General features: G+C 48.4%; 1 long non-coding RNA gene across 9 annotated transcripts; it reads left to right on the forward strand.

Moving 5' to 3' along the window:
• The first annotated feature begins 1,202 nt into the window (after nt 1–1,202).
• Nucleotides 1,203–15,574, forward strand: LOC103638117 (uncharacterized). 9 transcript variants are annotated; one of them, XR_002266173.3, is made up of 10 exons: nt 1,204–1,473; nt 1,567–5,540; nt 5,612–7,274; nt 7,359–7,472; nt 7,634–13,503; nt 13,765–13,838; nt 13,908–13,955; nt 14,108–14,182; nt 14,649–14,745; nt 15,023–15,574. It is a non-coding gene; the product is annotated as an uncharacterized lncRNA (long non-coding RNA). The 9 variants fall into 9 exon arrangements; XR_002266171.3 differs by having other exon boundaries at nt 1,567–7,274; XR_002266170.3 differs by having other exon boundaries at nt 1,567–7,274; nt 7,634–7,708.
• The last annotated feature ends 7,688 nt before the right edge of the window (nt 15,575–23,262 follow it).

The raw sequence follows: 23,262 nt of genomic DNA on the forward strand, positions 1-23,262 counted from the left end.
TTTAAAATGGTTTTCGAGTTTTAAACTTGTCTTTTGATGCAAAACCCACGAGTCGGCTCGAGCTCGGAAAGGCTCGGCTCGGAGAGGTATTTGTTTAGCTAATAATAATGAAAATCATGTTCTGAACAAATAGCCTTACACCACTTCCATCGTACATAATGTTGAGAAACTCCATCATCAAGGAACATGCATAAGCCTGAGAGGACCTAGTGAAATGAGAAGCTATCTTCTCAAGGTAGTTCTTGGCTATCTCACACTCTAGAATAACACTCTTAATAGAGTACTTGATGAGGCTCTTAATTATGACCAAGCACTTTACGTATCTTTCCCACTTGACCTTATTGATGTTATACTGTAGCATCTTATGGTCATATTATGGTGAGCCCACTGTGGGCTCAGTGAGTTTCTCAAAACAATGTGAGTAATCTATGTCATCCACTATGGTGACCATCTCAATCTTTTCGTGCGAAGAGTGGTAATTACTACCATCTCGCGCCTCAACCTGTCTATCTGACCAACTAGTAGAGAATTGTGTGCACCTTTGCAAAATAAAACAAAAAAATTAGGACATCTAAAATAAAATATTGGAACATAGAACTTACACGAAATATTCAACGTTAGTTAAATAATAACCATGCTTTATAAAATGAATATACAATTATGAAAATCTAAACCATCATTGGATGATATATAAAATATAACACTGTTCTAAATGTGGTATAAAATATTAAACATGGTCAAACATTTAAAATACCACAAAATCTCGAAATTTCTATGCAATTAAATGAAAATTAATCCATGTTGGCTTCATAATGAACAATAATGTATATAAAATAATCTAAAGTATGCAGTGAAAACAAAATATTCCAAGATATTCTTTGCAAAATTCTAAATCTCATAATTTTTTTCTAATTTTCTTAACCTTTTCTTTTATTTTTATTCAATCTGCCGAAATAAAGAAAAGACCAATTCTTAATTCGCTGGAAATAAAAATGGGCTGCTTGGCCTCTGTCGGCCTTTGGGCCCGTCTTTGTGCCGGTCCAGGCGGCCCGTGCGGGTGCGGCACGCGCGCCCGGGCCGAGAAGTCAGCCCACCAAAAGCGCCCGCGCCCCCCTCCCGCATCGCCGTGGACCGTTGGATAAGGATCGATGACGAAGAATACACGGATCACTGTTTATCCATTTATAAGCCGGAGAAATCGATCTCCTGAAACTCTAGCCATTTCCCCGTTTTTCTCAGCCGTGCGCCTCTCGCCTGAAACCTAGCCAGATTCCTCGTCCCTTCTGTTCACCGGCCAGGCGGAGGACTGATCCGTCGTCCATTGTTGCGCTGCCGTCGAACTCCCCGCCGGCGAGCGCTTTCCTGTGAGGGCGCCGCCGTCGGTGAGATCCTCGGCGGTGCTTCTGCACTTGCAAGGAGGTACGGCGTCGGCCTGAGGGTTGCGAACTGTGAACTACCGACGGCAAGACCACGGTGCGTTCTCCTTTCTTGCTCCCTTGTTCTAATCCCCATCTCAAGATGACTGTTGATTTCCGATTTGGGGATTCGGGGCTCGAATTTGTGTAGGCGCGCGCGATGGCTCGTGTCCTTCGCCTGGCGCTTGGGCTTAACCTGCAGCGGGTGGTGGTCGAGGGCGACGGCCTCATGCTTGTGCGGCTGCTCCGTGGCGAGGACAAGCGGACGCGGATCCCTGTGGCGCTGCAGAAGGAGATCCACGGGCTGCTTCGCTGTTTTGCAGGGTGCGATGTGAGGCATGTGTACCGCGAGGGGAACCAGGTGGCGCACACCCTTTGCCGTCAGGCCTACCACTGCCCCGCCGTGTGGGTAGGGACTGTACCGTCCGTCGTGTTTGACAAGGCCGAGGAGGACCGGCGTGGCGTATTGCATGAGCGCTCGGTGGTCCGATGATTGGCTGGGCATACAAAGTTCTGGATGAGAAATTTGCAATATCACCACCCTGGAAAGGTGGCTTCGCTGCATTGCCACCGTTGAGCACGCTGAAGTGCCAATATCAATCACTTTCTTGCTGTTCTTATGCCATCATGCCTCATTCACGAGTTCTTTTCAACTGTGCAACCCAAAAAAAACGGCCGTGCCCTTGGCTGTGTTTGCGGGCTTTGGCTTGACATTTGGCCAAAAAACAGAACCAGACAGCCTGCAATTGCTCTCTAGGCAACCGGCTTCAGTTTTGGCATCATGCTTGTTCTCCATACTGCTGACACCAATCTCCTGTGCCATGAACCTTGATGTGTGGTGAACAAATCCTTATCCGTACAAGATATATATGACAACACCCATACATGTTTTAGTATCTCAGTTTAGGACTACAGAATCCAAAACAAACTGCACAATTAAACATGTGACTCAGTTTAGCACTACAACCACAAATATTTCAGTTTAGGACTACAACCACAAATAGAATCCTAAGAGTTCTTTCTTTTTCTTCCTTGGGGTCAGTTTCTTTTGAACTATCTTCTTGGTAGACGTTGCTATCTTGGTTGAAGTAGGCATAGTTGTCTGAGAAGAATTGCTTTCTAACAGAGCAGCAAGTCGCCTGCACAAATTTTGGAATTACCTTTTTGTCATTGTTGCTCCAGGGCGCTCTTGAATTATGGTTTCCCTAGTTGTTATTGGCCTATATGGTGTTGCCATCTGACTTTTACCACTTGATTTAGTACTATTCTTCCTAGGCTTTCTCATCGTTTTCTTCGTACCATTGAGTGGGCATTTCTAACTAACTTTTGTGTGACCCAATGTACCGCATCTTTTGCACCTACGTTTTCCTCTTATCATCGTTTTGGGCTTTTCTTGTTCAGTTGGTTTTGCCTTTGAACTGGTGCCACCTTCATCATGTTTTGTCTCTGAACTGTTGCCGCCTTGAAGGGAACTTTTGAACCTCAAATTTCTGTCTGCTAACAGTTCTTTTGCAAATTGGTGCACCCATATCAAATGGAAGTTCTACTGTGGGCCATTGTGACTTGTCAGGCAGTGGCTCTATCAATCTTTTATATGCCTATCTGAACTTTGCAACAGAGTAGTATTCATGAACAAATCCTCAAGCTTCACATTTCTGTTTTACACTGCTGTTAGCAAGGCCAATGCATGCTCGCAAGGCTTGCCGGTATGTTGCTACTCTTCACAAGTGCAGTCATGTAAATGTTCCTTGATAGCATGTCGATCATGATGATTGTGGCTGCTGTCGTACACTTCTGCATCATGTTGTCAGCTTTCACAACATTTAAGTGTCCCAACCATCTAGTTCTTGCATTTATTTGGTGTAGGACAGCTGGTAGTATCTTGCCTTGAAGTCGTTCTCCAATTTTTCTTATCTTCTCCCGTGGTATCATTATCATTTCCCTTACCTTATCAACAATATCAGTCACTGGCAAGTCCTTTATGTCTCTACTCTCTAATCCAATTGTTGAAACACTCCGCTAGATTGTTAGTAATATAATCACACTTAATTTCTTGGTTGAAGTCACATCTCATCCATTTCAGTGAATGGTGTTCATCAAGGTACTTGAACACATCATTTCTACCTGAGAACATTTGGGTCATGTGGTACTTAAATTTGTCCTTCTTATAAGCCTCAACTGCAGGGTACATACGTGAATAAATGACACCACTATATCTCTTCATAAAGTGCATGAGGTACCTAAAACATTCCCTTTGATCAGCATAAGGAAACACTTGTACCACTGCCTTTTCTAATCCCTTACAAGCATCTGTGCAAATTGCTAGCTGAGGCATGTCTCCTATGGCCCTACGCAACTGCTTCATAAACCAAACCCAGTTATACTCTGGTTCAGATTGTATTAATCCAAATGCAACAGGATACATCCAGTTATGACCATCTATATCTGTTACTGATGCCAATTGGCCGTTCCACCTACCATTTAGTGCAGATAAGGCCTACATCCTGCTAAAAAACTCTCAATGCAAGGAGCAAGTGCACAATAAAATCGAGTTAGAGGGGCGACCTATCTTTGGTTAGCAACTCGAACAGCCGAAATACGTAAACAAAACCACATAGCAGAATAGATTATATACCTTAGGTTCATGTCCCAAGAGTTGGAGTTGGGTTCCATGTCCAAATCTGGCATAGCACCACCTCTCCAAGGGCAATGGATCACATATTTAGAGCTAACATCACAAAATCTATTGGTTCATGCGTCCAAAAAACAAGGGATTTTAGAAATCGAAGGAGGATAACAGAAACGAAGGGAATACAACTGGAACACCATTCTTACCTCAAATCTGCTGCCTGTGGGCTTGGAGAACCAAATGTTGAGTTATGCGTGCTTGAGTGTCCAATCCTCTGTGCGCCGCCGGGGAGAACTCAACGCTCGTTCATTTTTAGTCCAAGCAAACAGAGGCAAGATGACCTTATCTTGACCTAAGGACAGAGCTATTTTTTTCCCGTGGGCTGGAGAGCTGTAAAAGAACAAGTTGATGGATTATATGAGGCTGGATGGCATAACAACAGTGAGGGATCAGTTGATAGTGGCAATGCAGCGAAGCCACCTTTCCGGGGTGGGGATCTTGCAAATTTCTCAGCGAAGCCATCTTTTTATCTTTGTTTTTAGGTACATTTCATATAGTTCCATAACTCTATGCCATGCTTTTGGAGTATCTTGAATTATGGTTTCCCTAGTTGTTATTGGCTATATGGTCTTGCCATCTGACTTTTACCACTTGATTTACTATTCCTAGGCTTTCTCTTCGTTTTCTTTGTACCATTGAGTTGGCATTTGTAACTAACTTTTGTGTGACCCAATGTACCGCATCTTTTGCACCTACGTTTTCCTCTTACCATCGTTTTGGGCTTTTCTTGTTCAGTTGGTTTTGCCTTTGAACTGATGCCACCTTCATCATGTTTTGTCTCTGAACTGTTGCCGCCTTGAAGGGAACTTTTGAACCTCAAATTTCTGTCTGCCAACAGTTCTTTTGCAAATTGGTGCACCCATATCAAATGGAATTTCTACTGTGGGCCATTGTGACTTGTCAGGCAGTGGCTCTATCAATCTTTTATATGCCTATCTGAACATTGGAACAGAGTAGTATTCATGAACAAATCCTCAAGCTTCACATTTCTGTTTTGCACTGCTGTTAGCAAGGCCAATGCATGCTCGCAAGGCTTGCCAGTATGTTGCTACTCTTCACAAGTGCAGTCATGTAAATGTTCCTTGATAGCATGTCGATCATGATGATTGTGGCTGCTGTCGTACACCTCTGCATCATGTAAGTCAGCTTTCACAACAGTTAAGTGTCCCAACCCTCTAGTTCTTGCATTCAATTGGTGGAGGACAGCTGGTAGTATCTTGCCTTGAAGTCGTTCTCCAATTTTTCTTATCTTCTCCCGTGGTATCATTATCATTTCCCTTATCTTATCAACATGATCAGTCACTGGCAAGTCCTTTATGTCTCTACTCTCTAATCCAATTGTTGAAACACTCCGCTAGATTGTTAGTAATATAATCACACTTAATTTCTTGGTTGAAGTCACATCTCATCCATTTCAGTGAATGGTGTTCATCAAGGTACTTGAACACATCATTGCTACCTGAGAACATTTGGGTCATGTGGTACTGAAATTTGTCCTTCTTATAAGTCTCAACTGCAGGGTACATACGTGAATAAATGACACCACTATATCTCTTCATAAAGTTTTGCGTGAGGTACCTAAAACATTCCCTTTGATTTGCATAAGGAAACACTTGTACCACTGCCTTTTCTAATCCCTTACAAGCATCTGTGCAAATTGCTAGCTGGGGCATGTCTCCTATAGCCCTACGCAACTGCTTCATAAACCAAACCCAGTTATACTCTGGTTCAGATTGTATTAATCCAAATGCAACAGGATACATCCAGTTATGACCATCTATATCTGTTACTGATTCCAATTGGCCGTTCCACCTACCATTTAGTGCAGATAAGGCCTACATCCTGCTAAAAAACCCTCAATGCAAGGAGCAAGTGCACAATAAAATCGAGTTAGAGGGGCGACCTATCTTTGGTTAGCAGTTCGAACAGCCGAAATACGTAAACAAAACCACATAGCAGAATAGATTATATACCTTAGGTTCATGTCCCAAGAGTTGGAGGTGGGTTCCATGTCCAAATCTGGCATAGCACCACCTCTCCATGGGCAATGGATCACAGATTTAGAGCCAACATCACAAAATCTATTGGTTCATGCGTCCAAAAAAACAAGGGATTTTAGAAATCGAAGGTGGATAACAGAAACAGAGGGAATACAACTGGAACACCATTCTTACCTCAAATCTGCTGCCTGTGGGCTTGGAGGAGAACCAAATGTTGAGTTATGCGTGCTTGAGTGTCCAATCCTCTGTGCGCCGCCGGGGAGAACACAACGCTCGTTCATTTTTAGTCCAAGCAAACAGAGGCAAGATGACCGTATCTTGACCTAAGGACAGAGCTATTTTTTCCCGTGGCTGAAGAGCTGTAAAAGAACAAGTTGATGGATTATATGAGGCTGGATGGCATAACAACAGTGAGGATCATTTGATAGTGGCAATGCAGCGAAGCCACCTTTCTGGGGTGGTGATCTTGCAAATTTCTCAGTTCTGGACATCAACGACGTTGTCCTGGAGAACGGAGGATGCGGGCGCGGGACGAAGAGTGGACTACTGTCCATGCATGGATGCCGACTTTTCGGCGTCACAATCGATCAGCGCCAAGAATGATGAAGACACGAGCTTGGTAGATGGAAGGATTAGCAACGCCAAGGCGTCAATGCTATGCAAGAAGAACATGCGATGCGAGCAAAGCACCACCAACAATTTTTAATTTTTTTATTTTTTTATCGAACGCGCAGGAGAACTGCACATCTTATATATTAGAGAGGAATAAAAAACCTTACAAAAAGGAGATTTTGCTGGGCAAGTCTCTCAAGGCCCCCACACAAAAACCCGAAGGAAATTACAAACTGGAACCGTAACTTGACCCGACCTCGGCCAGAGCTACAACTAAGCCTAGGCTCTCAAGCTCCTTAGCTCCTGCTATTGCCCAGCTAACACACTCATCTTTGTTTTTATAATGATAGATGAGAAGGTTGAGTTCTATAGTTCTTTTATCTTTGTTTTTCAGGTACAATTCTTATAGTTCTTTTTATCTTTGTTTTTAGGTACAAGTCATATAGTTCCATAACTCTATGCCATGCTTTTGGAGTATCTGGAGCGATACAGCACTTGGCAGGAATGATCGAATGAGACTCGAAGGTTAATAAAGATGTTGATGCCCCCATATTTCAGGTTCCTTCTCTCATTTAACAAATTACGTGTTGTCCACCAATATTAGCTACAATTCTAAGCCAACTGGGCATTGACATTGTCCAGGTTGCAGATTACGGAGTGGTTGCTGATCTGTTTGAGGTTCTGGATGAGTTACTGAAGCAGATCCCAAAGAAGAAATAAGCGACCGTTAATTTGTTGCTGATGTTTTCCCTTTTTGTAGGCATTCTAACTCTTCTTCAGCTTGCTTTGAAACCTTGTTCATCCTTTTCACCGCAGCTATGGATCCATCACTGAATTGAGCTTTACAGGCAGTTCCAAAACCACCCTTCCCAATAACTGTGCTGAAGTTATCTGCTGCTTTCATTGTTTTTTTGTAGCTGAAGAAGGAACCTTTGGAATATTGGTGATTGGCCTGAAGAAGGTAGAAAGGGTGGTCTGGATCAACGACAAAGGTTAAATAAGACAATTTTCTTGTTTTTTTCTTCTCTTTTTCTCTATAATACCATAGCTTCAGCAAAACTGGATCAGTCAATCTTCAATATTAAAAAGGGCAGGCCCGCTGCCGGAGGCTCCCACATGAGTGGGGTCTATGAAGCAGTCATAATGCACAGAGAGATGCAATAGTAACTCTTAAACAAAAATGTTATGTAGAACAATGATATATTATATATACCATCTGCGTTTGGGAATAATGGAATAGCCTGTGGAACCTCCTCATCAGATTCATCATCTGAAATATCAATCGCCATATTGCTTATGCCAAGTGATAAAAAACATTAGGGATGTTCAATACTGAAAGAAGAGGATCATTACCTTCTTTGGTACTTGTGACACTGTCATATGTGATAAAAAGACAGAAGCGGTTAAGGAAAAGAAATTTGTGTTCCAGCTTCTCTAAAAATATTGAATAAAGTAAAATGAAAGGTTATTTTCTCTTGCAATGCCAAAATTTCTAGCCAAGGGCAGAGATGGTGCTGGTTTTTGAGGTGACATCCAGGGCAAGAGTAGGTTCCACTTTCAAGCTTTTTGGCCTAAATTGGAGGGTTTCCAGGATGTGGTGGCTACTTGGCCCTCGATTTCTGATGGTCAGTGCCCTCTAGCTACCCTATCTTGAAAATAAGGGTTGTTGCTCGTGGGTTGCAGAGTTGGAGTGATAAAAAGGTGGGGCATGTGAAAAATCAACTTGATTTAGCTAAAGAGCTCTTGCATCAACTTGAAATAGCCCAAGGTTGTTGAAGAAACACAGTCTTGCTTTGGCATCCTTCTGAAATCTCGCATTGGATGGCTAAAAGATGGGGATGCCAACACCCGTTTGTTCCATTCTTATGGTAGGTACCGAAAAAGGAAGAATTTTATACCCACTTACCTAGTATCACTACTATAGATGATAGAGTGCTGACTGTGCATGAGGATAAAGCAACAGAATTTCTCAACTTCTATAACGGGTTGCTGGTTACAGTGGAGCTTAGAGACACTACCATTGACCTTGATGCGCTGAGGATTCCTTTCTCATGATTTGTCTGCTCTTGAAGTACCCATTTCGGAGGTGGAGGTGTGGAACACCATCGAGCACCTTCTTTCGGAAAGGCCCCGGGGCTGGATGGCTTCACTGGGTGCTTCTATAAATTTTACTGGCCGATTATTAAGGGGAGTGTCATGGCTGCTATCTCTTGTGTGTGGGCTCAGAAATTCAGGAATATGGAGCTTTTGAATTCAGCCTTCATCTCGCTGTTGCCTAAAAAGGTTGATGCCCAACATGTTTAGGACTTTCAACCTATTAGCCTTGTGCATAGCTTTGCTAAGCTCATTACAAAAAATTTGGCCAATAGGTTGGCCGGTAAGCTGCAAATGATGGTCTCTCCTAATCAAACAGCCTTTACCAAGAAGAGATTTATTTAGGATAACTTTATGTTAGTGCAACAAACGACCAGATTTCTTAACAATCAGAAACAACCTAGAATCCTTTTTAAACTTCACATTTCAAAGGCTTTTGATTCAGTCTCTTGGGCTTTCCTTCTTGAGGTCCTGAGGAAACTTGGTTTTGGTGTCATTTGGTGTGACTTGATTAGTGGGCTTTTCGCTTCTTCATCGACAAGAATTATTTAGAATGGTGTGCCTGGTGACTACATTGCCCATCGACGAGGATTAATGCAGGGTGATCCCCTATCCCCTATGCTTTTCATCCTCGTCATGGATGTTCTTTCTCACCTTCTACGGCGTGCTTTTGAGGATGGCCTTCTACAACTTTCTTCGCTTACAACACCCTATGTCTCTTTATGCCGATGATGCAGTGGTCTTCTTAAAACCTATCCTATCGGACATCATTTTGACTGTGAACCTCCTGACACTGTTTGGCAATGCTTCGGGATTGAAGACTAATGTGGAAAAAAGTAGTGTTTTTCCTATTCGTTGTACTAATGAGGAGGTCGAAGTCATCTAGGAGCTGCTGCCCTGTGGGGTTTCAGAATTCCCTTGCAAAGCCTCCCATTGTCTCTCAAGAAGCTTAATACAGATCAATTACAAGCCATCATCGATCGTACTGTGGATATGTGGCCAGGATGGAAGGCGGAGCTTATGTCTAGGGCTGGTTGTGCCACTTATGTCTAGTGTGTGCTAACAACTAAAGTTATTTACCCAGCTATGGCTTTGGATCTACTTGGTTGGGTTCTTAAAGCTATCGATAAGCTGCGTAAAGGTCTTTTGTGGAAAGGAAGAAAAGAAGTAAAAGGTGGCTACTATCTGCTATCTTGGCCTAAGGTCACTAGGCCAAAGGAGTTGGGTGGCTTGAGTATTCATGATCTGCAAAAGCTTGGGTGGGCTCTTCGGGTCAGATGGCTATGGTTGCAAATGACGGAGCCCCCTAGACCTTGGTCTGAATTTCAAGTTCAGATTTGTGATATTGTCAAAAAACTTGTTTCAGTGGCTGTGATTTCGCAAGTGGGCAAACACAATGATACTCTTTTTTGGGCTGACAATTGGTTACATGGAAGGAGTGTAAAAGGCTAAAAGCTCTTGCTCCGATTGTTTTTGCTTTAGTCTCCAAGCGTATTGCTATCAAGAGGCTGGTTAGTGATCATATGTGGGTCAGTGACATTCGAGGTGCCCTTACGGCCAGAGTTATTTGGGAGTTCGTGGAGCTGTTTCAGATAGTTGATGATGTTATTCTCCAACCTGAGATTCCTGACGCTCATATTTGGAGTCTTTCCCTTCTGGACAGTTCTCCACTAAATCTGCCTATGATGCTTTATGCTTCGTTTGGATGTCGATATTGAAGGGCATGGAATTGAATTGAGTTCAATACCTAATCAGTCATGGTATTGAAATAATATGTGATTCCAATTCTATTATTTCGATGTCGCTGGATTGGGGTTTGGAATTGTGCGGTCTAATTCCATGCAATACAGAGGGGTGACGTTCGGTATTGGGAGGAGTTTCTAGTTATAGTCCAATTCCAGGGAATTGAGTCTCTGGTTCCAAATCTCAATTTTGTGTGCAACCAAACGACATAATTTAGGAAAGGTGATTCCAATTCTCAATTCTATGCTCTAATATCGACATCCAAACGAGCTATTATATTTTTTTGGTTTAACCTCTTTTGATTCTTCTGATAGAATACGGAAGACATGGGCTCCGACAAATGTAGATTCTTCATATGGTTGGTTGAACATGACTGATGTTGGACTGCTGACCAAGCTTGCTAGGCGCGAGTTGCCTCACTCCGAGCGATGCCCCTTGTATGATCAGGAAGAGGAATCCATCGAACACCTGTTGGCTTCTTGCATCTTTGCCCGACAATTTTGGTTTCAACTGCTTCGGTCAATTGGGCTTCAGTCCCTTGCCCGTGGGCATGGGGAACGTTTTGAAAACTGGTGGAGGACTCGAAGTTCTCAACTTGTAGGGTTGCATCAAAAGGGCTTTAATTCCTTAGTTATTCTAGGGGCTTGGGTTATTTGGAAACATAGAAATAGATGCGTGTTTGATGGGGCGACGCTCCTAGCTGCTAAAGAGGAGGTCTTAGGATGGTGTTTAGCAGGAGCTAAGGGGCTGACCTTTCTCCAGGTTTTTGACCCTGTCCCGGATTGATAAATAGCTCTCAGGCAGAGAATATGTGACCTTGCTCCTAGGCTTTTTCAATGTATACCCAGGATGATTTCAAAAAGAAGAATTGTTCGGGAGGCTCTTCTAAATAGAAATGGGTCTCCGACATGAAAGGTGCTCTCTCTAGGAGTTTTGGTGGATTATCTACAACCTTGGAACCTTCTTTTTGAGGTAGTGTTGCAGGCTACTATTGAAGACAGACATGTTTTCAGTATTTCCTCAGATGGTAACTATTCAACTAAAGTGGCATACGAAGGGCTCTTCATGGGATGAGTCTATTTCAGCCACTATCCCAGGGTGTGGAAAACCTGGGCCCTGCCTAAATGCAGATTTTTTCTTTGGCTCACTGCGCATAACAGGTGGTGGACTGCTGACAGGTTGGCCAAAAGAGGGCTTGATCACCCACCAAAATGCCCCTTACGTGACCAAGAGGATGAAACCTTAGACCATCTCTTGGTCGCCTGTGTTTTCTGAAGGGATTTCTGGTTTCAGCTCCTGAGGACTTTCGACCTTCAAGTGCTAGCCCTCAGCCTGGTTTGTCTTCCTTCATGAGCTGGTGGGAAGAAGCTTCTTATTCGGTCAGGGGTCTTGTTAGAAAGGAGCTCAATTCTCTTATTGCATTCGGGGCCTGGATTATTTGGAATCTTCGCAACAAATGCATCTTTGATAATTGGAACCCTAATGTGTCTTTAGCCATTAGGATGGCTACAGAGGAAAGATGGATGTGGGAAATGGCCAGGGCTAAAGGCCTTTCCTACCTATGTGCCCCTCCTCCTTGAGGCTTAGTCTTAGAGGGGGTTTTAGGCTAGTAGTTGGGTGCTGTCCTCTTATGGATTCTTTTGGGTTTCTGGTTTTTAGACCTCTGTAAGGAAGTCTAAATTTTTGTTGTACCTGGTCTTCTTAGACCTTTTTATCTCCTTAATATAATGGGGCGCAGTTCTCCTGCGGTTTTCGAGAAAAAAGGTAGTGGGTGAGTTCAGTTTGTTGGCTTTTGTACTGTTCCTTTGAGGGTTCTTTTCCCCTCGTTTTTTCTCTTAATATAATGATACACAACTCTCCTGCGTGTTTTAGAAAAAAAGGTGTTTAGTAACTCAAACTCCTCGAATAACAAACTAGTTTTACATTGAGGTCCCGTTTGTTTCTTTTCATTTTGAGGAATTGAAATCTTACTATTGTAATAGGCTATTTTTTTAGAATGCGACATTCCACCACTTTCCAAAGTTATCATATAAGCCTATCTCAAATTCATGGGGGTGAGAAATGAAAATTGATATTATAGATTTACATGTTATTTTTTCGATATACAACTTATAGCACACTCTTCTACTTGCTTAGTTATAACATGAATGTAGTATATAACTATCTCTCTCATATGGTTTAAGATAATATATAAATATATTACATATATAAATATATGAACTTAATTAGTTTTGTCTAAATTATAATTATTAAAATAGAATTCAATTCCAACGAAACAAACGGGGCCTGAGGGTATTTGTCAACTGATAGTGTTCCAATCGGAAACTCTTTGCCACCAACCTTCACAAAAACTCTCACATCCTCATTCCCCTTATTATCATGTAATGCTATCTTAAAAGACAAATAATTGAAAAGTAAAAAAAAAGGAACTCCACAAAAATAATGTAAACCAATAGTGATCATTACTAGTAGTAGGTCACACTTCACTGTGGCTCCAGTTCTGCCTACAACTCCTGGAAATGTTAGCATGCCTTTTGGTCTCTACTCCTTTAAAAGGAGAGTTTCGTGCGTCGTTAGACTTTTCATGCGTCGTACCACATGCTACCCTCCCCCCTGCTCGCTATAGCGAGACGGCCGTTCCCGCCCCCACCTCTAAGATTGTTGTCGTCCTTTACCGCCGCGCCCCTTTCCTCCCATGGAGTACGCACCCTCCTCGCTCGCTTTCGTCGTCCACCGCCTGTCCGTCTCGCATCTCCCACAGAAACCATCTCGCCTAGGCAGCGAGGCCCGCGTCACCATCGTCGACGTCAGGGACGAGGAGAGGGGTTACGACAGCCACATCGTGGGGTTCCACCACTACGCCAACGACACCTATGCGGAGCGGATGCCTGAGCTCGCCTAGGCAACTGAGGCCAAGGAAACCCTCGACTTCCACTGCACACTCAGCAAGGTGAAGGCCTCCTTCCCGCGTCCCTATTTCTTTGTCAGTTCCAAGTTAGGTCCTAGGGAGGGGATGTCCCTGTGCTCCTTCATCTCAGAATGTTCAGTGCCACGAGTTTGTTAGAGTGGAACAAGCTGCTGATGCTGAAACAATTTAGCTCTTCTATGGAAGCGTGGAAAGTTTGATGAATCACAACAATATGTATTTTGGTTCTTTATTGGATTCATCATACATACAGTTTAGCAAGTATCTAACTTACTGTTGATACAGGCTGCCAGATGGATCTCTTATGGATATTGTTTTAAGTCTACCCACTTGATGCTGTCTACGATTTCCCTGAAGATGTAATGTTCTTATTTTTTTATCTCTTTTTGCAACATGGATTCATAATTAACATTTTGTTTCTCTATTAGGTCAAATCGAACAAAAGATGTGCAGGTGCATCAAACTGGACAGTAAAGGTGTGCATCCTCCAATCATTTTTCCATATGAATAGCTGCCTTGGTTCTATGCTTGCTAGAAGAAAATGCTGAAGATACAACTCCAATGTGTTACCCGTTTCTCATAAAAGCTTTAGAGTTTACAATAACATTGAGCTCTCTTAATTTAACAGGACATTGTTGAATCAGTGAGGAATGAATTTGGTAGCATTGACATATTAGTGCATTCTCTTGCCAATGGCCCAGAGGTACAATCTCCCTGTTGTTGTGTGTATGTGCATGCAGTGGTGTGATCCAACTCTTTCTTGTGGCACTAGACTCATTGTCTAACCATCTTAAAATCACATATACACTCGTATATGGGTGGTGAAGGGGTTTAGGGGGTTTTCTCGACCTGCGTGAGGTCTTATTATTAATCTAATGCTGTGGGGGCGGTCTTGCCCTCGTAGGTCGAGTGTTTTTAGATTTTGAAATCTTAGGATTACATGTCGGTGTTGCTAATATCTGGATGCCTTACATCTGTCGACCTCATAACCCCAGTTGCCATGTTTATATCAGCAGCCAAACAACTACACATTTTGTTTTCACTTGAACTGTGCTACATTGTTATATGCTCTTTGTTCTTTACAAACTAAGACTTGTATGCTTTTTATTTATCAATTTTAGATCTTGTTTAGATTCTTATGGTGTCAAAATATTTCTACGTTGTTTCAGGATCTTCTGTTTTTGGCTTGTAGTCATCTAGATAACAGAACTACAATGACTAGAGTGTCCAGAATGGATTTTGGAGATTTTGATATCTAACCATGAGGTGAGTGTCACAGGCCTTTTATCATATTTTTCTAACAAGGATCATGCTCAGATGACATAAACTGTATTTCTTCATTCCATGTATTCAAACTGTAGATGGGCACAAATAAAAATGATAATTTTGAAGCAAAACAACCTCAGTAACATTCATGTTTCGTAGTGTCATGGCCATCTGCCCATCCCTTCTTTGGGGATAGGTTTGTGATGGTTGCTGTATCACAGCCAAATTCATTTTGTGTTCATAAGTTCTTGTTTGTCCTTTCCCTGCAACTATTTAGGATGTGGAGGCAACAATTCATTGTGCGGAGTGACTCTCAATGGTTGGACGATCTTGCACTGGAGGCCAAAGGATCAGGTGGTCCCTTCACTCTTAAAAAGCTGTAGGTTAGCTAGATATCGTGGTGAACTTCGGGCTACATCTTCAAAGGCTGCTACTGATGAAGTGGTGCTTGCAAAAACAACTCAACAAACTGCAGACCAAGAAGTGGGTGCTACAATTTCAGCAACCCGTATAACAACACAATATCAGCAGGAACAGCTGACTGTCAGCCATGAAACGCTGACTACACTTTCAGCAGGAACTCCACCACGCATGAAAGGATGGCTAGTTAAAAAATCACCCCCAAGAAGAAGAAAGTGTGAAGTATTTGTGTTTTGTGTGTGAACTGAAATCTGGGAACTATGTATCTGTGGTTTGTGTCTGTGTACTGAAATCTGGGAACTGAAACTATGTATGTGTGGTTTCTGTGTGTGAACTGGAACTGAGTCACAGAACTATGTATCTGTGATATGTGTGAACTGCAATCTGAAATTGTCAGTTTATTGCTGAACTCCCTCCCTTGATCCAGTGCTGCGCCCTTACGCGAATGAGCAAAATGTGGCGTCTTGTCTGGCCATCAATTTCTTTTTGGAGAAACGTGGCGAGTGGACAAGGAATTGGTGGCATCGACTCCCTATGAAAACTACTGCCTAAATCGCTAGAATTTTCCTTGGCCGCTGAGATATGAGTGGATACAATTTTGCAACATAAGACGAGCGCCACCGTGATGGCAGCAGGGGCTGAGGAAAAACAAAAAGGAAAAGAGTAGGAAAAGGAGTGCTAATTTCACTCAACCAATCTAAGCTCTTTCTTAAATTCAGCTGCAAACAAAAGTGATCTGTTTTGGGGTTCTCGTTCGTATATGCTCGTGTCGCCTTCCTGGAAACGAAAATTTACTTCTTCATTTTTTCATACAAAAATAATGTTATTAAGATGTGCCTTCAACAGGTGTGCATGTGTTGCAAGCTGAGATGAAGCGGCATAGCATGGAGCCTGCCATGGCAAATCGGATTCTGCTTAACTTCGTTTCGCTGGGCAATGCATGGGCAGGTGGACGAGGGCGGTGCTGAAGCACTTCGACTGGCCGAAGGGGAAGGCAGACGCTCTGCTTAACACTCTGTAGCTTCTGGTATCAGGGAGTTGTTTTTGCTTATTCTTGTGCTCATCGACGTTTCGTTAGCACGTCAGAGCATGAAATGTACAGCCTTGTGCCTGTGCGAGATGGCACGATGAGCCAATACCGTGGGTATCAGATCCCGTAGGAGTGGATGCAGGACACCAAAATTGTTAGTCAGGTATTGCATGTTAATTCAATTTCGCTAGGAACATGTTGATCGAGTTGACGAACAACATCGGGTTTAACCATTCCTCCTTTTTTTTTTCTTACCCAGAATACTCTTGATGGTTAGATGGGCATGTATATTTTGGTTTGTATTCTTAATATACCTATTTTGAAGTAAATGTTTACAGTGTTTTTGTTGCTGGATTAATACAGTTTGTTTTTTTCATCAAGAGTTTTCACACAACCTTAAGATTCATAAGATATTGGGGAAAGCGACATGGGGTTTACTCGAATGTATGATTCTCTTCTGATTTTTCTTGTTGCAGGAGTATGCTTTATAGTGTTAACAACTTAACATGATATATTCATAAATTATGTACATTTTATAACAAATGCTTTCTAACCTGTCGGGGACCATAATTAGGGGTACCCTTAAGACTCCTAATTCTCAGCTGGTAACCCACATCAGCATAAAGCTGCTAAGGCCTGATGGGTGCGATTAAGTCAGGGATCAGTCCATTCGAGCGACTCGATCACGCCTCGCCCTCGCCTAGCCTCGGACAAGGGCAGCCGACCCCGGAGGATTTCCGTCTCGCCCGAGGCCCCCCTCCGACGGCGAACATATTTCCAGCTCGCCCGAGGCCCTGCCTTCGCTAAGAAGCAACCCTGACTAAATCGCCACACAGACCGACCAAATCGCAGGAGCATTTAACGCAAAGGTGGCCTGACACCTTTATCCTGACGCGCGCCCCCCGGCAGAGCCGAAGTGACCGCCGTCACTTCGCCGCTCCACTGACCGGCCTGACAGAAGGACAGCGCCGCCTGCGCCACTCCGACTGCAGTGCCACTTGACAGAGTGAGACTGACAGGCAGTCAGGCCCTGCCAAAGGCACCATAGGAAGCTCCGCTTCGCCCGACCCAGGGCTCGGACTCGGGCTAGGTCCCGGAAGACGGCGAACTCCGCTCCGCCCGACCCAGGGCTCGGACTCGGGCTAAGTCCCGGAAGACGGCGAACTCCGCTCCGCCCGACCCAGGGCTCGGACTCGGGCTAAGTCCCGGAAGACGGCGAACTCCGCTCCGCCCGACCCAGGGCTCGGACTCGGGCTAAGTCCCGGAAGACGGCGAACTCCGCTCCGCCCGACCCCAGGGCTCGGACTCCGCCCTGGCCTCTGCCGACGACCTCCGCCTCGCCCGACCCAGGGGCTCGGACTCGGCCTCGGCCATGGAAGACAGACTCGACCTCGGCTTCGGAGGAGCCTCCACATCGCCCAACCTAGGGCGCAGGCCAGCCACGTCAATAGGAAGCGCCATCATCACCCTACCCCGAGCAGACTAGGGTCGCAGGGAACAAGACCGGTGTCCCATCTGGCTAGCTCCGCCAGATAGGCAATGATGGCGCCCCGCATACTCTGTGACGACGGCGACTCTCAGCCCCCTTACGGAAGCAAGAGGACGTCAGCAAGGACTCAACCGCTCCGACAGCTGTCCCTCCGCCAGGCTTCATCGCTCCTCCGACGGCCACGACATCACACCAGCTGGGTGCCAAAATCTCTCCGGCTACCACATCGGCATGTACTTAGGGCGCTAGCTCTCCCCCGCTAGACACGTAGCACTCTGCTACACCCCCCATTGTACACCTGGATCCTCTCCTTACGCCTATAAAAGGAAGGACCAGGGCCCTCTTAGAGGGGGTTGGCCGCGCGGGGACGAGGACGAGACAGGCGCTCTCTTGGGACCGCTCGCTTCCCTCTCCCGCGTGGACGCTTGTAACCCCCTACTGCAAGCGCACCCAACCTGGGCGCGGGACGAACACGAAGGCCGCGGGATTCCCACCTCTCTCACGTCGGTCTCCGGCCGCCTCGCTTCTCCCCCCCTTCGCGCTCGCCCTCGCGCTCGACCCATCTGGGCTGGGGCACGCGGCGACACTCACTCGTCGGCCCAAGGGACCCCCCGGTCTCGAAACGCCGACAGTTGGCGCGCCAGGTAGGGGCCTGCTGCGTGTTGACGAACAGCTTCCCGTCAAGCTCCAGATGGGCAGTCTCCAGCAACCTCTTCGACCCGGGACGGTGCTCCGTTTCGGGAGTCTTGAGTTCATGTCCTTCGACGGCAGCTACGACATGATACTCCTTCCACCGTCGCGCGACAACGACAATGGCGGCCGACAGCCCGCCGGCGGCGGCGAAATCGACGACGTCTTCCCCGCGTGGTGGAAGAACAACTCTCGACCTCGTCCCGCCTTCTTCCCTGCCGACGGAGGGGAAGGCGGGGCAGCCAAGGCCAAGCAGGAGGCAGCGCCTCGTTGGCTGTCGAGCGAGCCGACAGCGCCGGCACCCCAACGAGGGGCGCACCGGGTATCGACTTCGCGCCTGAGACAAAGACGAGCGCCGTCTCCCCGCGACACGCCAATCCCGAGCAAGTCGACGACGCCAGCGCGCTCGCGGAGAGCTTGCTGGGCGTCACCCTCGTACCTGAGACGACGGTGCAGTCAGTCCCCGACGTGACTTCATCGCCGCTCGTCGACCAAAAGGTACCGACCGATTCCCATCCTACGTCATTTGGATTCAGCCTCAACCCGCCTAGCGACCTTGCTTTGGCGGGCGCTCTCGTAGAGGCGAGTTCAAACCCTCTAGGGTTTCGCACGCGGTCGCCTTGCGACCGGCTGACGGACGTCTCGACCTACGGGCCCTCCGGGTCCGAGGAAGACGACGAGCCCAGCATCTGTTGGGATTTCTCTGGACTTGGCAACCCCAGTGCCATGCGGGACTTCATGACCGCATGTGACTACTGCCTCTCCGACTGTTCCGACGGTAGCCGCAGCCTCGACGACGAGGACTGCGGCCCAAGCCACGAATGTTTCCACGTCGATCTAGGGGGTCCCTCCGAAGGCAATCATCTCGGCATGCCGGAGGACGGTGATCTCCCTAGGCCGGTGCCCCGCGTTGACATCCCACGGGAGCTAGCTGTGGTCCCCGTTCAGGCGGGGGGCCATGACCCACAGCTCGAGCAAATCCGCGGGGTGCAGGCCAGGCTCGACGAGGGAGCAGGAGCGCTTGAGCCGATCCGCCGGGACGTCGGGCAGGCATGGGCGGGCCAACCCCCGGCCGGAGAAATACGTCATCTTCCCCAGGGTTTCCAGCACCGCGTCGCCGACGACGTCAGGGTCAGGCCGCCACCCGCATCTAGTGGCGTCGGCCAGAACCTGGCTGCAGCAGCAATGTTTCTCCGCGCGATGCCGGAGCCATCCACCACCGAGGGTCGGCGAATCCAGGGGGAGCTCAAGAACCTCCTGGAAGGCGCCGCGGTCCGACGGGCCGAGAGCTCTGCCTCCCGAAGGCAGGGGTACCCCTCGGAACCTCATGCCGCGACTTCCCGATTCATGCGGGAAGCCTCGGTCTAAACCGGGCGCACGCGCAACACCGCGCCTGCGGCCCCGGGCCCCCTCGGCAACGAGCACCATCATCACGACCGTCGGGCCCACCTCGATGAGAGGGTGCGCCGAGGCTATCACCCCAGGCGTGGGGGACGCTACGACAGCGGGGAGGATCGGACTCCCTCGCCCGAACCGCCCGGTCCGCAGGCCTTCAGCCGGGCCATCCGACGGGCACCGTTCCCGACCCGGTTCCGACCCCCGACTACTATCGCAAAGTACTCGGGGGAGACGAGACCGGAACTATGGCTCGCGGACTACCGTCTGGCCTGCCAACTGGGTGGAACGGACGACGACAACCTCATCATCCGCAACCTCCCCCTGTTCCTCTCCGACACCGCTCGCGCCTGGTTGGAGCACCTGCCTCCGGGGTAGATCTCCAACTCGGACGACCTGGTCCAAGCTTTCGCCGGCAATTTCCAGGGCACATACGTGCGCCCCGAGAATTCCTGGGACCTCCGAAGCTGCCGGCAGCAGCCGGGAGAGTCTCTCCGGGACTACATCCGGCGATTTTCGAAGCAGCGCACCGAGCTGCCCAACATCACCGACCCGGATGTCATCGGCGCGTTCCTCGCCGGCACCACCTGCCGCGACCTGGTGAGCAAGTTGGGTCGCAAGACCCCCACCAGGGCGAGCGAGCTGATGGACATCGCCACCAAGTTTGCCTCCGGCCAGGAGGCGGTCGAGGCTATCTTCCGAAAGGACAAGCAGCCCCAGGGCCGCCCACCGGAAGATGCTCCCGAGGCGTCGACTCAGCGCGGCGCCAAGAAGAAAGGCAAGAAGAAGTCGCAAGCGAAACGCGACGCCGCCGACGCGGACCTTGTCATCGCCGCCGAGTACAAGAACCCTCGGAAGCCCCCCGGATGTGCCAACCTCTTCGACAAGATGCTCAAGGAGCCGTGCCCCTATCACCAGGGGCCCGTCAAGCACACCCTTGAGGAGTGCGTCATGCTTCGGCGCCACTTCCACAGGGCCGGGCCACCCGCGGAGGGTGGCAGGGCCCGCGACGACGACAAGAAGGAAGATCACCAAGCAGGAGAGTTCCCCGAGGTCCGCGACTGCTTCATGATCTACGGTGGGCATGCGGCGAATGCCTCGGCTCGGCATCGCAAGCAAGAGCGCCGGGAGGTCTGCTCGGTGAAGGTGGCGGCACCAGTCTACCTAGACTGGTCCGACAAGCCCATCACCTTCGACCAAGCTGACCACCCCGACCACGTGCCGAGCCCGGGGAAATACCCGCTCGTCGTCGACCCCGTCATCGGCAACGTCAGGCTCACCAAGGTCCTTATGGACGGGGGCAGCAGCCTCAACATCATCTACGCCGAGACCCTCGGGCTCCTGCGCGTCGATCTGTCCTCCGTCCGAGCAGGCGCTGCGCCCTTCCACAGGATCATTCTCGGGAAGCGCGTCCAGCCCCTCGGACGACTCGACCTTCCCGTCTGCTTCGGAACGCCCTCCAACTTCCGAAGGGAGACTCTGACGTTCGAGGTGGTCGGGTTCCGAGGAACCTACCACGCGGTACTGGGAAGGCCATGCTACGCGAAGTTCATGGCCGTCCCCAACTACACCTACCTGAAGCTCAAGATGCCGGGCCCCAACGGGGTCATCACCGTCGGCCCCACGTACAAGCACACGTTCGAATGCGACATGGAGTGCGTGGAGTACGCCGAGGCCCTCGCCGAGTCCGAGGCCCTCATCGCCGACCTGGAAAGCCTCTCCAAAGAGGTGCCAGACGTGAAGCGTCATGCCGGCAACTTCGAGCCAGTGGAGACGGTTAAGGCCGTCCCCCTCGACCCCAGTGGCGACGTCTCCAAACAAATCCGGATCGGCTCCGGGATCGATCCCAAATAGGAAGCAGTGCTCGTCGACTTTCTCCGCGCAAACGCCGACGTCTTCGCGTGGAGTCCCTCGGACATGCCCGGCATACCGAGGGATGTCGCCGAGCACTCGCTGGATATTCGGGCCGGAGCCCGACCCGTCAAGCAGCCTCTGCGCCGATTCGACGAGGAGAAGCGCAGAGTGATAGGCGAGGAGATCCACAAGCTAATGGCGGCAGGGTTCATCAAAGAGGTATTCCATCCCGAATGGCTTGCCAACCCTGTGCTTGTGAGAAAGAAAGGGGGGAAATGGCGGATGTGTGTAGACTACACTAGTCTCAACAAAGCATGTCTGAAGGTTCCCTACCCTCTGCCTCGCATCGATCAAATCGTGGATTCTACTGCTGGGTGCGAAACCCTGTCTTTCCTCGATGCCTACTCAGGGTATCACCAAATCAGGATGAAAGAGTCCGACCAGCTCGCGACTTCTTTCATCACGCCCTTCGGCATGTACTGCTATGTCACCATGTCGTTCGGCTTGAGGAATGCGGGCGCGACGTACCAGCGGTGCATGAACCATGTGTTCGGCGAACACATCGGTCGCACAGTCGAGGCCTACGTCGATGACATCGTAGTCAAGACAAGGAAAGCTTCCGACCTCCTTTCCGACCTTGAAGTGACATTCCGATGTCTCAAGGCGAAAGGCGTCAAGCTCAATCCCGAGAAGTGTGTCTTCGGGGTGCCCCGGGGCATGCTCTTGGGGTTCATCGTCTCCGAGCGGGGCATCGAAGCCAACCCGGAGAAGATCGCATCCATCACCAGCATGGGGCCCATCAAGGACTTAAAAGGCGTACAGAGGATCATGGGATGTCTCGCGGCTCTGAGCCGCTTCATCTCACGCCTCGGCGAAAGAGGTCTGCCTCTGTACCGCCTCTTAAGGAAGGCCGAGTGCTTCACTTGGACCCCTGAGGCCGAGGAAGCTCTCGGGAACCTGAAGGCGCTCCTCACAAAGGCGCCTATCTTGGTGCCTCCAGCTGCCGGAGAAGCCCTCTTGGTATACGTCGCCGCGACCACTCAGGTGGTTAGCGCCGCGATCGTGGTCGAGAGGCAGGAAGAGGGGCATGCATTGCCCGTTCAGAGGCCAGTTTACTTCGTCAGCGAGGTACTGTCCGAAACCAAGATCCGCTACCCACAAGTTCAGAAGCTACTGTATGCAGTGATCCTGACGCGGCGGAAGTTGCGACACTACTTCGAGTCTCATCCGGTAACTGTGGTGTCATCCTTCCCCCTGGGGGAGATCATCCAGTGCCGAGAGGCCTCGGGCAGGATCGCAAAGTGGGCGGTGGAAATCATGGGCGAGACAATCTCGTTCGCCCCTCGGAAGGCCATCAAGTCTCAGGTCTTGGCGGACTTCGTAGCCGAATGGGTCGACACCCAGGTACCGACGGCTCCGATCCAACCGGAGCTCTAGACCATGTTTTTCGACGGGTCGCTGATGAAGACGGGAGCCGGCGCGGGCCTACTTATCATCTCGCCCCTCGGGAAACACCTACGCTATGTGCTACGCCTCCATTTCCCGGCATCCAACAATGTGGCTGAGTATGAGGCTCTGGTCAACGGGTTGCGGATCGCCATCGAGCTAGGGGTCCGGCGCCTCGACGCCCGCGGTGACT

This window comes from Zea mays, chromosome 1 (assembly GCF_902167145.1).
Source record: "Zea mays cultivar B73 chromosome 1, Zm-B73-REFERENCE-NAM-5.0, whole genome shotgun sequence".
In the NCBI taxonomy this organism is placed as follows: Eukaryota; Viridiplantae; Streptophyta; class Magnoliopsida; order Poales; family Poaceae; genus Zea; species Zea mays.